This window comes from Lathyrus oleraceus, chromosome 3 (genome assembly GCF_024323335.1).
Source record: "Lathyrus oleraceus cultivar Zhongwan6 chromosome 3, CAAS_Psat_ZW6_1.0, whole genome shotgun sequence".
NCBI classification, from domain to species: Eukaryota; Viridiplantae; Streptophyta; class Magnoliopsida; order Fabales; family Fabaceae; genus Lathyrus; species Lathyrus oleraceus.
This window is the reverse complement of record NC_066581.1, coordinates 58,109,298-58,124,460: the sequence shown is the minus strand read 5'-3', so window position 1 is coordinate 58,124,460 and position 15,163 is coordinate 58,109,298.

Genomic DNA, 15,163 nt, shown 5'->3' with positions numbered 1-15,163 from the left:
TTGGGTTCTTATTCACAATGCATCAACACATGGTGTGAGCAATGTGAATGACACAACTGAATAGAAGGGGATGGATGGCACATCCCTTTTATCTGCCAATTGCCTCTTAAGAGGTCTTTACCTGCTTGGCACAAAATTAAACATCCACAAACATTGCCTCTTAAGGAGGGCTTCAGACAGGTGCCTGCCAAAGTAACATGACAGGTCTTCCAGACTACATGAAGATCAAGGAATTATACCTCAGTGGTATGCCAACCACAAGCAAGCAAAACAAAGTTCAAATGAACTTAAAGCAACTTAGGTACTTGTGAAAACAACTAAACCAATCAGTTCAACTATATAGACAAACAAACAACAGTTAATAACCAACAGACAATCCCAATGTACAAGGCAAAAGCCATAAACCAAACTCAAATGAGTTATCATCAACCTACAAAACACACAATGTTAGTAATCAAAAGCAAATATCGATATCAAAATAATGAAGCATCATCAACCATGTCATTTGGATGCTTAAACCTGAAAGCAAAGCTCACATGTAAGTAACAAACCACTAGGTCAAAGCCTAGGGTCAAAGGTGAAGAAAAAATTCAACACAGGAGCTGAAATTCAACACAATGTAACTTCAATCACATATTAACATATCCTAAAAAGGATCACATCAAGATCACAGAGCAAAAGCATTTCATGATCAAAAGAAGTCAAAGACAATTTTAAAGCTCATATTTGGTCAACATGAATGAAAATTCCAAATCAAAACAAAAATGATTCAAATAATTCTGGAAAAATTAACGAGCATTTAAGACATCCAACATAATCAACATACAAAAACTCAGAAGCACCAAAGATTATTTGGCATGGGAATTAAATTGCACAAGTTGGACAATCAAATGTGTGACACAAATTGTCACACCATGCAAACACAAGCATAAAACAGAAATGGTGCATGAGAAAAATACCAAACTAAAACCAAAACATCCATCAATGTGTCTAGAATCAGCATGTAAAATTTCAAGTCCATTGGATTAAAAACAAGCATTTCACAAAGGAAAGAGTAAGGCAATGTCATAAATGCACATGTGGTCAATCAACCTAGAGCAAATAAAATTCCAGCCATGCACAACTTCTAAAATCATCATCATAAAAAACTAGACAAAACAAGGAACATTTTTCAAAAGATTGGGAGTGAATTGGATCATTTTTCAATTTACTATGGTTTTTACAAGTTGATGAAAAAATGTGAAATAAAAATGGCGTAGCATGGCAAAAGTGAAAAATAAATTCCAAAAAACGCCTGAAGCAGGAATCGAAGTGAGGATCATGGATTAAATGAATTCTGAGCGCGCGCTACAGCAAGAACCCTAGCGCTCAGATTAGGACGGTTCAAACCGTCGTTATTTGCACAAAACCGCCATAATTTTTCCAGAATTCCAGAAATGCATGCATCTTCATCTTCTTCATGAGGAAGAAGATGAATGTTCATATGAACTTCATCCAAATTTCCAGAAATTTCCAGAAATGCTCAGAATCCAAAAAAATTATATCAATCAAATCCTCATGCAATGTATGTTGTGGATCCATTATCATTTCATGTTAATTCATCATTAATCATACAAAACGAATCAAATAAAGTTTGACATGTGAAACTTCAATCAAGCATATCTCTCTCAATTTTTATCCAAATCGCACGAAATTTATATCAAAACGATCAGCAAAGCAAGATCTACAAGAATATCTACATGGATTGTGAAATTATGAAGCTCGAAAAACTCACCTCTTGAAGAACAGTTCCTTGTTTTGCGCGATTCAAAGCTCCAGATGATCCAAAGCTGCTCCAGAAGACTTATGGAGATGATTGATGAAGAACTGGAAGCTTAAATACGTGTGAATCCAACTGAATTTGAAAACTCCATTAATGCTTCAAGCTTCAAGCATGCACAAAATTGAGCAGAGAAACACCAATGGCACGTCCAATCTCACTCAAAACCATTCCATGATCAACAATTCAACAAGAGAAATGAAGTTTGTGTGAAGAATTTGGAAAATCTTTTTGAGAGAAATTTGAGAATGAAACTTGGATCTAGATCTGAAACTTGTGTTATGAATGAAAACAGTTATGATTAACCTTATATATGTCCTCTTAATCAACCTGAAAACATGATTAGGCCAAAGCTAAATGAGATTAAGAGAGTATAAGGTGCATGCACAAATTTGCACTTTCACCTCATGCATGAAATGCATGCGTGAACAGTAACATGTAGCTCACTATTTTCACTCAAAATCACATTTCAAACCCAATGGTAATGGTAGAAAGTCCATACAATGCACCATTTTTAAATTTCCAATTTTCCCTCCAAAATTTTCTTGGATGTGCAAATGCTCATGTGTTGGAAATTCATGCAATATGATGGTTGATTTAGAAACTTCATGACATGAGAAGAACCATGCAAAAAGAACCACCAAATTTGGAGTTTTGGTTCAAAAGATATGGCCATTTGAAGTTTCAAGCACACTTTGCAATGATTTGATCATAACTCCTTAACCATTCATTAGAAATTCATGATCTTGGACTTTTTGGAAATGGGAGAGAAAGATATTCAACTTTAATGTTGGACCAATTTTAATTTGAATCTTCTTTGATGTTGGAAAGTTGAGTTGAAGTTGGTCCAAAACTTGCCATTTTTGGAAACTTCAAATTACAGGTCACTTTCCATTTTGGGAAACTTTTGATCTGGCTTCAAAATGTTCAAGGTAGATGTTGGACATGTTGAATAACCTTCTTTGGGACATGAATGAAGTGTCTCAAACCATTTCTCCATCTCCTAGCCCTCAGTTGACTTGCAGTTGACTTTTATGGGCCTCAGATGACTTGATCATGCACTGTGGACTTCTGAGCCTTCAACACTTGGCCAAATTGCTTCAAAATGATCCTTGATTCATGTAAGCTCTCTAGAATAACCATAGGGCCTTTATCTCATGGAAAAACCCTTGCTTTCTTGCACAGATGGATTCTCCTGATCAGTCTTGCCTGATGAAATGCAACATGATATGCAATGCTAATGCAATGTTAATGACCTAAAAATAAAATGAATGTACAAATGGGGGGTGAAAATTTGAGGTGCTACACATATACATATACATATACACTCCTATAACTTGCATTATTGCATTACTACATTTTTGTATCCTCTACTATGGTGGTACCTTATCCCCATGCATGTTCGGTATGTATGCCATCCTTCAATTATAAAGTGTCATCCACCTAAGTAGAAAAACTTCAACCTTTCTCCCTTCCCCACTGAGTTATTTCCTCATGGATGATTATTATTTCGGTTTCCTCCCTAGTTGATTATCTGGATGAAACTTCTCCCCTTGAGTTATATTCTCATTGGGTTGAGTCTTTGATTGATCGTTTCTTTCTAGATCTTACCTCAATAGATGTCCTTGGTCCTCTAAGAGTCTATTACCCAGTAACTGGTAATATTCTTCTTAGTTTGCAGTTTGTTACTTCTTGCCCAATACCCGGCAAAAGTAACCCCTTTTTCTCCCCAGCGGATTCGTTTTCATGTTTCCCCATGAAGTATATCCTTGATATGTTCATCCTAACCGGTGATAGATATTCTCACTTTGGTATTCTACCTAGTAAAAAGGTAGTTGTAATCCATATTTGTTCCCCAGAGAGTTAATCCTTGATATGTTCATCCTAATCGATGACGGATTTCCTCCTCTTGGCGGTCTTCTGCCCGGTAACCGGTAGTTGTAAATCCTGCTCTTATTCCCTTTGTAGAGTTTATCCTTGATATGTTCATCCTAATCGGTGACGGATATCCTCCTTAGCATTCCCAGGCAAGTCTATCCTTAATATGTTCATCTTAACCGATGACGGATTTTTTTGCCTTTGAGTCTATCTTTGATATGTTCACTCTAACCGATAATGGAGATTCTCTTCTTTGTGGTCTTCTGCCCAGTAACTTGTAGTTGTAAATCCTACTTTTTCCCTAGACAAGTTTATCCTTGATATGTTCATCTTAACCGATAACGAATTTTCTTTCCGTTGAGTCTATCCTTGATATGTTCACTCTAATCGGTGACAGATATTCTCTTCTTTGTGGTCTTCTACCCAGTAACTGGTAGTTGTAAATCCTACTTTTTCCCCAGCAAGTCCATTCTTACCCAATAACCGATAATGAATACACCTCCTGACGGTCCTCAGCGAGTCATCCTTGATATGTTTACCCTTTCATCCCCCCAGAGTCTTTGTCTCCCCAGTGAGTTTTCAGTCTCCTGTGGACTTTTAGTCTCTCCGGATTCTTTTCCTTTATGGTCACATTTCCCCCCAAATAATATTTTTAACATTCATATCATATGCATCATGAGGTCTCTTAGGGACCAAAATTTGTTTCTATATGTTGTTATTTAAGCCCATTCTACCGAGTAGATGCGAAGATTTAAACCTTCGTCTCCTCAGTTAGAACGTCCTTAAATAGGGGCAGCTGTAAGACCCCAATTTTGACCCTAAGATCCCTCATGCTATCTCATCATATGCATTAGCATTAGGATCATACATTGGCATCCTCCTTACCCCTCATTCATTGGGTTGTATACGGAGAGATCACCAAGCACCATGTGATTGTATCATACCTTGTATTTTATCATCTTTACTAACCAAAATACCAAAAATATGTCTTTGCATTTGTCTAACTATTTTGTAGGTAAGGCACATGATCACGTTTGATCTATCAAGCTCACATATAGGGTTTAAGACCCTCATTGCCAAGAGCTCAATCTAGATTGGTACATAATGTCTTTAGACATCATATATGAATCCCCATGAGATTCACATGTTATTTTGATCAAGAATTCATCAAGAGTTTGGAATTGGTTTGTAGTGGAAACCCTAGTTCATCTGGGTATCTTGTGTAACTTCTTCAATAAGCTTCTTCATCAATTGATCAAATACTTCAAGGGATACTTCAAATTTCATCATCTTATGCATATATGATCTCCCATGAGTCCCAAGAGTCAAGAGAATTGCAAGCTAGCAAGTTGGTTGATGGTGGTTGACCAGAGGAATTCATCTTATCAAATCTGGGGTCCCCTAGACCCTATCTCCTACAATTTGTATCATATGAAAATTATTCCAATATCAAAGTTACTCTAAATTATATCCTAAACAACTTTCAAGTTAAGGTCTAGAACTAGTTTTGCTTGTAAAGTCATTTTTTATGGTGAAAGATTATAGGTCATTTTGTCTAAACCCTAATTTGAAGGTCAACTTCCCAAGGCTATAACTTGCTCAATATTTATCAGATGAAAGATTTCTAAGTTGTAAAATAAACTTCAAGGGGTCTAATTCAACTTTTATTTTGGAGTAAGAGCTATTTCAACTTTTATGAGCATTTGATATGAGGATACATTATAGGTCATTTTGGACCAATACCATTGAACAAGTGATTTTCCTCAACTTCAAAAATGAAAACCTCTTTCATATCAAATCCAAATGAGGTCAGACTTGTGACCACTTTGAAGGAATTTTAAAGAGATACAACTTTGATGAAGGGACTTTTCTCATTTGAAGCTCACACAAAAGGTTAACCAAGATGGAATAAGTGAGCATATGGCTTGACACTTAGAAAAAAATTTGATATGTTAAAATTTCCAAACTTCCACCTCAAAATTCATCATGATAAAGACTTCAAATGGAAACATTTTCAGCATAAAAGTTGTTCCTATTGATCTAACTTTTCCAGAAAGTCCAATTTCATCCATTTTGGACAAGATTTGAATGGTCTGCGCATGGTTTGAACATGGCATCATCATTTGGCAAAGACCAAACTTCAAACAACCATACACATTTGCCTTGCATTTCAAATTGATTTCAGACATGTTCACACTCAATTATGGACCAAAAGGAATGACTTCATGGGCCTGTACACGCCCATGCACACATGCATCACCCATTGCCAAAATTGGAAGTTCAATTGTAAGGTGCAAATAACATGTGATTCAGCTATAAATAGAGGTTCATATGCTCAGAATTGAGGACCCCTTCGCGCCAACTTTGATCCAAAACCCCAAACCCTTCCATTTGAGAGGATAATCCTGAGAACTTTCTTTGAAAATTGAGTTTGAATCTCATTGTTTTGAGATTCAAAACTCCAGGGATCCAAGACCTTTGGTTAATTCTAATATACTTCTGCAAGCTTCCTGAGTGAGATCAAGCACGAGCCAAGGCAAAAGCAATTGAATCCAGACCTGCATTGAAGGTATTTTCCAAAAAATTTCATCTCTTCGATTCTCACTCAATTCTACATAATTCTCTTGGTCCCTTGGTTATCTGGAGTCCTACCATTGTAGGCAACATGATTGAGTTGCTTTGAGGTCAAATCGAAGCAACTCAGATCATGCACCTCAAATTTCAACTCCATGTATCTCTCAATATACTTGGAGTTAGAACGAATTGATGCCAGATTCATGCTCAGTGCCATTTTTACTTTAAAATCATGTCCTCCTTTTTTATTTTAGTGATGGTTATGATTGGACCAGTCCGGCGAGACTCGCCTGAGAAGGTGACCAGAGATTTGCTCTGGTGGTGAGTTGGCAGGGTCCAGAGCCACATGATCTATTCAAATTGTTTTAATCACGAGCGTTGGTTTTGATTACTTGTTCTGTGGCGCGCTGACTCAAGTCCACCATGGAACGCGGGTTTGTGGCCACTTGATCTGCCACATTAATTAGTGAGGGAGATCAAGTGGTCCACGTTTTTTATTATTATTTGATTTTCATTTTATTTATTTTATTTTAATTAATTCATATTAATTTTAATATTGATCCAAAAAATATGAGAGTTTCACCAAAAAAATTTAAATAAATTCCTCTTTCGTTTTCTGAATTAAAATTATTTTTTGGATCATTATTAATATTTTTCATGATTTAATTGAGTTTGTGAATATTTTTAATTGTTTAAAAATAGTTTTAAGTTTCCAAAAATTATGAAATTTTTTCTCCAAGGTCTTTTGACCTTGTTTGACCTATGATAAATCTCATGGCCATTTCTTTGGTGTTTTGATGAGGTTTTAGGAAACTGACCAACCATAATTTAATTTAATGCATATTTTAATTGTTTTTAATTGATTAAATGTCAAATAATTTGTGTTGAGTCATTTTAATTGACTTGTTGAGTTTGACTTGTGTTGTTGGGCCTTGGTCAAGGTTGATTTGACTTTGTTAGGTTAAGATCATTGGATTTAGGGGATTGCTGAAATGTACATTTCATCTCCCAAAATGAATGAATAATCTTAATTTGGTAAAAGTCCTCCTTTGACCAGTTTGTGTTGATTCCATTCCCCCCTCCCTCTTCATCTCATTCACATTCTTTATTAATTCATGTCATGGACCTATGATATCTCTATATCATAAGGCTAGTTGATTGCAAAATCAACATGAGTATGAATGAGATTAGGTCCACCACTTTGCATATTCTTTTTGTGTGTGGTATGTTTCATGAGCATAGTCCATTATATTATGTCTCTAACATGCATTAACACCAAAATTCTATTGCCCGACCTCAAATAGTTGTGACTTCTACATAAGTCCAATTACGATTGCTTAACATAACGCTAAATTTGTGACATAAAAGGAATAGCATTCAAGTAAGTGAGATTGCAAGTCTCCCATCTTTCACGGTATTGTGTGGAAACATGGCATTTTTTCCTTCCTTTGGAAGATGTCTTGGCTCAAGGATCCATGCTTGTGATAAGTGGGTTGAGTGTTATCCAAAGAATGACTTAAACAAAACAAAAGCAAAAGCAATACTAACTTCTAATCAACTAACAAATAACATTTAATTTCAAGTCATTTACTTTTATGCACTTTAATTTCAAGCTTTTATCATTTGCCATTATTCATGTCATTCAATTTGCTTACTTTAATGCCATTTTCACTTTGCCCATTTGGGCCATAATTTGTGATATATTGTGTTTGTATGGTCTTTTAACCTTAATGTACATAATAAGAATAAAAACCCTAAAAAATATCTTGTGTGGATTGTTGGTTTGATCTAAGACTATTGGACTTAGAATTTAGACAACACTCCCTATGCAAAGGACTTGGCCAATGCCAACTTTCATGAAACCAAGTGCTTGTGAAGTGAACATTCATCTGATATAATATGGAAGATCCATTTGAATTCATCTGCAACATGATCACATGGATGTTGTTATTTTGAACTTGTGTCTAATGCCATCTTCGAAGTCATCTGATACAAGGAATTTGGAAGAAGATCATGGAGTTGCTAAGCTTGGATGTGACTATCTTTATTTGATGCCTTGCTCTCCATCTTTCTATTTGTGTATTGATATTGCTTGATTCTAAAGTCCAAGGGAAATTTGGGTTTCTATATGACATTCTTGTCTATTGGACTGCAACCCATTGGTCAGATCTTTTCAACTCTTAACTTTTAAATTTGTGCTTAGGATTAGTCACTTCATCTCCTCCCCATTTCTTTAATTTCAAAATCTCTCCATCCTTTTTAAAAAAAAATCTTTTTTGTCTGTGCTTTCTAAACTTAGACCATATTGCAAATTAGAAACTTTGGCCTTATGCCATTGCATTTTCAAACTCCTTTTCTTAATCAAACTTATAAATAAACTAAACTATACCTGACTTAAAATTTCAAAAGCCAAAAAGAATTAACACACATTCAAACCATTTTAGGCCTTTTGTGCCTTTGTTAAAACTTAATTTTTTGTTAAAAGTAATGCACTCACTTTGAAATTGATACCACGAACTACGAGGTTTTAATCCCTCATTTTATGTTGGTATGTAGGTACAAGTCCGAAGGTCTTGTCAAACACAAAAATATAATTAATAAATTCTTTTTTCATCCCTCCATGCTATTTATTGCAAACATCATTTTGTACAAAAATACATATGCACACAAGAAAGGGCTTCCTAGGAGTACCTAGGACACTTTGGATGCTAACACCTTCCCTCTGTCTAACCAACCCCCTTACCTATAATCTATGGCATTTTATTAGTTTTGATTTGAAAACTTCTTATCTTTTGGGTTTATTCGTACTTTTCCCTTTTTCCCTTGGAAACAATAAAAGTGCGGTGGTGACTCTGGTTTAATTGACGTCTAGCTTATCCATAGCTTGATGGTCATGAATTTACCGCTACAATACACTTAGAAGCAAGAGTTGGAAATGGTCCATGTGATGGATTAGAATAAGGAGTTATTCACCCAACTAAAATATCCGAGAGTTCTATTAGATACAATTGGAAGGAGTTCCTACCTAAATAACCTAGTTTTGTGTAATCCGCCTACGCAGACTTAAAACAAAGTGAAATGTGGATCTCGACCCACTAGAAAATCTTTCAACAAGATTTTTTGAATCAAATGGTGAGGGTCATTTGTTTTGAGTAAAATAGTGGGAGCATATTTAATTAAATGCCTAATTAAATATGTTATTTTAGTGATACTTATATTTTCATATTTATCATGTAGATTACCATGACAACAAACACCTCTAAAAACATATTGCGATCAATCCTTGATAAGGAAAAATTGTATGGGACAAATTTTCTGGATTGACACCGAAATATGAGGATTGTCCTCAAGCATGATAGAAAGTTGTATGTCTTGGAGAAACATGTTCCTGAAGAGGAACCTCCTAGTTCTGCACCTAATGCAGAAAGAGATGCTTATAAGAAGCATGTCGATGATGTCAATGAAACTGCTTGCCTCATGCTAGCTACCATGAACTCAGAGTTGCAAAAGCAACATGAGAACATGGCAATGTTCGATATGATCGAACACCTGAAGATGTTCTATCAAGAGCAAGCAAGGCATGAAAGGTTTGAAGTTTCAAAAGCCCTTTTTTAAGACAAGTTAGCTGAGGGAGCCCTTGTAGGTCCCCATGTGCTAAATATGATTGGGTATGTGGAGTACCCTAAGAGGTTGGGTTTTCCCCTCGGAAAGGAACTTGCAACTGATTTGATATTGTAATCGTTTCTAGATAGCTTCAGTCAATTTGTCCTTAATTTCAACATGAATGATATGGACAAAACTCTTCCCGAACTGCTAGGCATATTAAGAACTGCTGAGCATAATCTGAAGTTAAAAGGGAAGTCTATTTTGATGATCGGAAATGGAAAGAGACAGAATAAAAGACCCACCAAGTAGGGTGGTAAAGGGAAAGGCAAGGAAATTGCTAAACCCAAACCCACTGCTCCTGCTTTTAAGCCTAGTAGAGGCATAGCAAAGAAAGGCACTTACTTCCATTGCGGTAAGACCGGACACTGGAAGAGAAACTGCTCAAAGTACCTGGAAAATAAGAAAAATGAAATAGAGACTTCAACTTCAGGTGTTTTTCTTATTGAAATTAATCTATCTACTTCTGAATCATAGGTATTAGATACTGGATGCGGTTCTCACATTTGTACTAATGCGCAGGGGCTAAAAAGGAGTAGAGATTTGGCAAAAGGTTAAGTTGACCTACGAGTTGGCAAAAGAGTAAAGGTTGATGCTTTAGCCGTAGGAACTTATGTATTGACTTTACCTAGTGGTTTAATAATTCAGTTAGAGAACTGTTATTATGTACGTGCAATTAGCATGAATATTATTTTTTCGTTTCTTGTTTGGATAAGTTTGGTTTTTCATTCATAATAAAGAATAATTGTTGCCCCATTTATTTGAATGATATATTCTATGCTACTGCACAAATGAATAATAGACTATATGTCATTGATCTTGAAATGCCTATTTATAACATTAATAATAAAAGGATGAAACCTAATGAGTTAAATCCAACTTACCTTTAGCATTGTAGATTAGGCCATATAAATGAGAAACAAATTTCCAAACTCCATAAAGATGGACTCTTGGACTCTTTTGATTATGAATCATATGAGACATACAAATCTTGTTTAATTAGAAAGATGAAAAAGTCTCCATTCACAGGAAAAGGTGAAAGAGCTAATGATCTTTTGACCCTCATACATACTGATGTATATGGACCACTGAACATACATGCCAGAGGAGGTTTTCCGTACTTCATCACATTTACTGATGATTTCAGTAGATATGGTTATGTGTATTTAATGAAATAAAAATCAGAGTCCTTTGAAAAGTTCAAGGAATTCAAGAATGAAGTACAAAACCAACTAGGTAAGAATATTAAAACTCTTCGATCAAATCGAGGTGGTGAATATTTAAGCCTATAGTTTGATGACCATCTGAAAGAGTGTGGGATTTTATCCCAACTTACTCCTCCTGGAACACCCCAATGGACCGGTGTATCTGAGAGAAGAAATTGAACCTTGTTAGACATGGTCCGATCCATGATGAGTCACGTCGATCTTCCAAACTCCTTTTGGGGACATGCACTATTGGCAACAGCTTACACACTTAACCGTGTTCCATCCAAAAAGGTTGAGAAGACACCATATGAGTTATGGAATGGTAAGAAACCACATATGTCTTATATGAAGATTTGGGGTTGCGAAGTTTATGTGAAACGAATTTTTTTTAACTAAGCTTGAGCCCAAATTTGACAAAGGCTTATGTATGGGCATCCTAAATAAAAAAGAGGGTATTACTTCTACAACCCTTCTGAGGGCAAAGTGTTTTCTGCTCGAACTGGAGTCTTCCTAGAAATGGATTTTATTTCCAAAGGAATCAGTGGAAGGAAAGTACAGCTTGAAGAAATTCAAGAACCACAAAGCATTGGTACACCTATGGAGGAATTAGAGCAGGAAACATAAGTAGTTGTGGAAGAGCAACCTGCTCAAGTAGAACAAGACCACCATAGGTCAAGCAGGATACGTCACCTACCTGAGAGATATGGATATCTCATAACTTATTAAAGTGATGTATTACTCATGGATCAAGATGAGTCTGTGACCTACCAAGAGGCCATAACTGGTCCTGAGTCTGAGAAGTGGCTAGAAGCCATGAAATCTGAAATGGATTCCATGTACGTAAATCAGGTTTGGACCTTGGTAGAGCCTCGTGTAAGAGTTAACCCTATAGGATGAAAGTGGGTCATCAAAAAGAAGACTGACATGGATGGTAAGGTACATACCTATAAGACAAGACTGGTTGCAAAAGGATATAAACAAATTCATGGGGTTGACTATGATGAAACCTTTTCACCAGTTGCAATGCTTAAATCTGTTCAGATTTTACTTGCTATTGCTGCATATCATGATTATGAAATATGGCAGATGGATGTCAAAACTACTTTCCTTAATGGGAATCTTTGAGGATGTGTACATGACACAACCTGAAGGATTTTATATACCAGAAGAAGCCCAAAAGATATACAAGTTATAGAGATCAATTTATGGATTGAAGCAAGCTTCCAGAAGCTAGAATCTTCGTTTTGATGAAACAGTAAAACAATATGGATTCATCAAGAATGAAGATGAGCCTTGTATCTACAAGAAGGTTAGTGAGAGCATGATTGTCTTCCTGGTATTATATGTAGATGACATATTACTCATTGGAAACGATATCCCTACCCTACAACAAGTAAATACTTGGTTGGGGAAATACTTTTCTATGAAGGACCTAGGTGAATCAACCTATATATCAGGAATCAGGATCTATAGAGATATATCATAAAAATTGCTTGGCCTAAGTCATAGTACATACATAGACAAAGTGATGAGACGCTTTAATATGCATGATTCCAAGAAAGGATTCATACATATGCAACATGGCCAGTGTCTATCAAAAACACAATCCCCTTCGACTAAGGAAAAAAGGGATCGCGTGAATAAGATTCCATATGCATCTGCAGTAGGATCTATATTGTATGCCATGTTATGTACTCAACTAGATGTCTCGTATGCTTTAAGTGCAATGAGTAGGTACCAATCTAATCCCAGTGATACTCATTGGGTAGTTGTCAAGAATATCCTTAAGTATTTGAGAAGGACTAAGGACCCATTCTTGATATATGGAGGTCAAGAATAGCTTGCTGTAATTGGATACACCAATGCTAGCTTCTAGACAAATAAGGATGAATTTAGATCGCAATCTGGTTATGTGTTCTGCTTAAATGGTGGCGCTGTGACCTTGAAAAGTTCAAAGTAAGATACAGTTGTTGATTCTACAACCAAGGCCGAGTATATTGTTGCCTCAAGTGCAGCAAAGGAAGTTGTTTGGATCAAAAAGTTCATTAGTGAACTTGGCATAGTTTATAGCATTGTAGATCACATTGATCTCTATTGTGATAACAATGGTGCTATCGCACAAGCTAAGGAGCCTAGATCTCACCAACGATCCAACTTAGGCGTTATCACCTCATTCGAGAGATAATAGATATAGGAGATATGAAAATATGCAAAGTACCTACACTTGACAATATTGTTGACCCACTGACAAGGTCTCTTGCGTAGCAGAAGCATGATGGTCATGCTAGATCTATGGGTATTAAGTGTGACTTAATCATGAGATCCCATTAAACATAAGGAAACTATTCTTAAAGTATCTATAGTCGAGCTTTGTTGTGAAGTGGGATAACATTAAAGCATTGAGACTATTATGTATATAGACTGATGATCATATCTCATGGATCATGGATCATGGATAAGGAGTTATCAAGTCTTAAACATAGGTATGAATATTAGGAGTAATATTTATACTAGGTTGACCTGCTATGAGAATACTATATAGAATGTTATGCAAAGTGTCATAAGTTATTCTAATGGTGATAATGGTGTATACCATCCTTCGACCTGAAACCACTATGGACCCTAGATGTAGAGTCGAGTGCTTTATTTTTGATCAAACATTATTTGTCACTGGATGATCATAAAGACAGTTGATGGGTACTCCACGAAGCATGTTGAGGGACATGAGTGACCTAGATGGAATTTGCACATCCTGCATAACAGGATAAATGTCTAAGGGCCAAATATTAAACTAGAGAAGGATGACACACTCTATACCTTGTGTTCAATATAGACATAAGGGAAAAAGGGTAATTGTACATACAAGTATTATCACGAAAAGGGATTTGTAAGATCATATGGCATTTTTATGCCTTGGGTAGCAGTGATGTGTTGCTATATACCGCTCATTGTTTATTATTTTAAATATGTGATTTAATATAATTGCCAATGTCGCGAAAACCTACAGGGTCACACACAAAAGAACGGATTGATGAGAGATAGAGTAAATAAGGAACACTGTAAGGTACATTTCACTTAAGTGAAATGTGGAACATCGTAAGCTACAGTGCACTTAAGTAGAATACGAAATATGAGCCACATACACTTAAGTGGGCTTTTTAGCTTGCAGCCCACACAAGTGGTTCTAAAAATAGAACCATTATACAGAAGCATTTCATTAGATGAAATTTTGTTTCTCTCTCTCTCTCTCAAAGCCTTCATTCGTAGTCGCTAGCACTGAGACTAAAGGAGTTTGTTCGTGTGGACTGAGTAGAGGCGTTGTCACCATTAAACGTTCGTGATCACTCCTTAGATTTGGATCAAAGGTTTCAATCGCCACAAGAGGTAAAGATTTCTATCACTGATCATGCCCATTTGTAAGGATCACTAAAGGAGAAAATTTTAATTTCCGTTGCATTTTGGATCGCCATTCTCCTTCATAGTGAGGACCGGGCTTGTACCACCATGGTAGGGGCTCGGGTGTATATGGAGGATTCCTTGGTTGAATAAAATTCTCGACAACCAGATAAAGATATAATTCTGCATAAGTCATCGGAATGGGATCATAAGTGACCTTCTTCCTCTCAAAATTTTACTGATTGTTGTTGTAGTTGTGATTGTTGTGGGTATGATGTTGTTGTTGAATTGGTACTGTTTGAATTACTGAATTATTGATGAATACTAGAATAACTGATGATACTTGATGATGATGCTGGCGAGATCAGGAATTATTTCTCACATGAGGCCTTATCTACCTCCCTATATATACTACATTGGTTTCCCCCCTCATTCTTCTTGGAGAAACTTCCACCATACTTCTTGCTTGTAGACGCCTCTTCCTTAGACAAATGACCCTCTCAAACACCCTCTTCTAAATGCATCCCCATGTTCACCATTTCAGTGAAGTCATTGAGAGCACTAGAAGTCATACATTCATAATAGAATGAACTCAGAGTTTTGAGTAATATCTTGGTCATCTCCT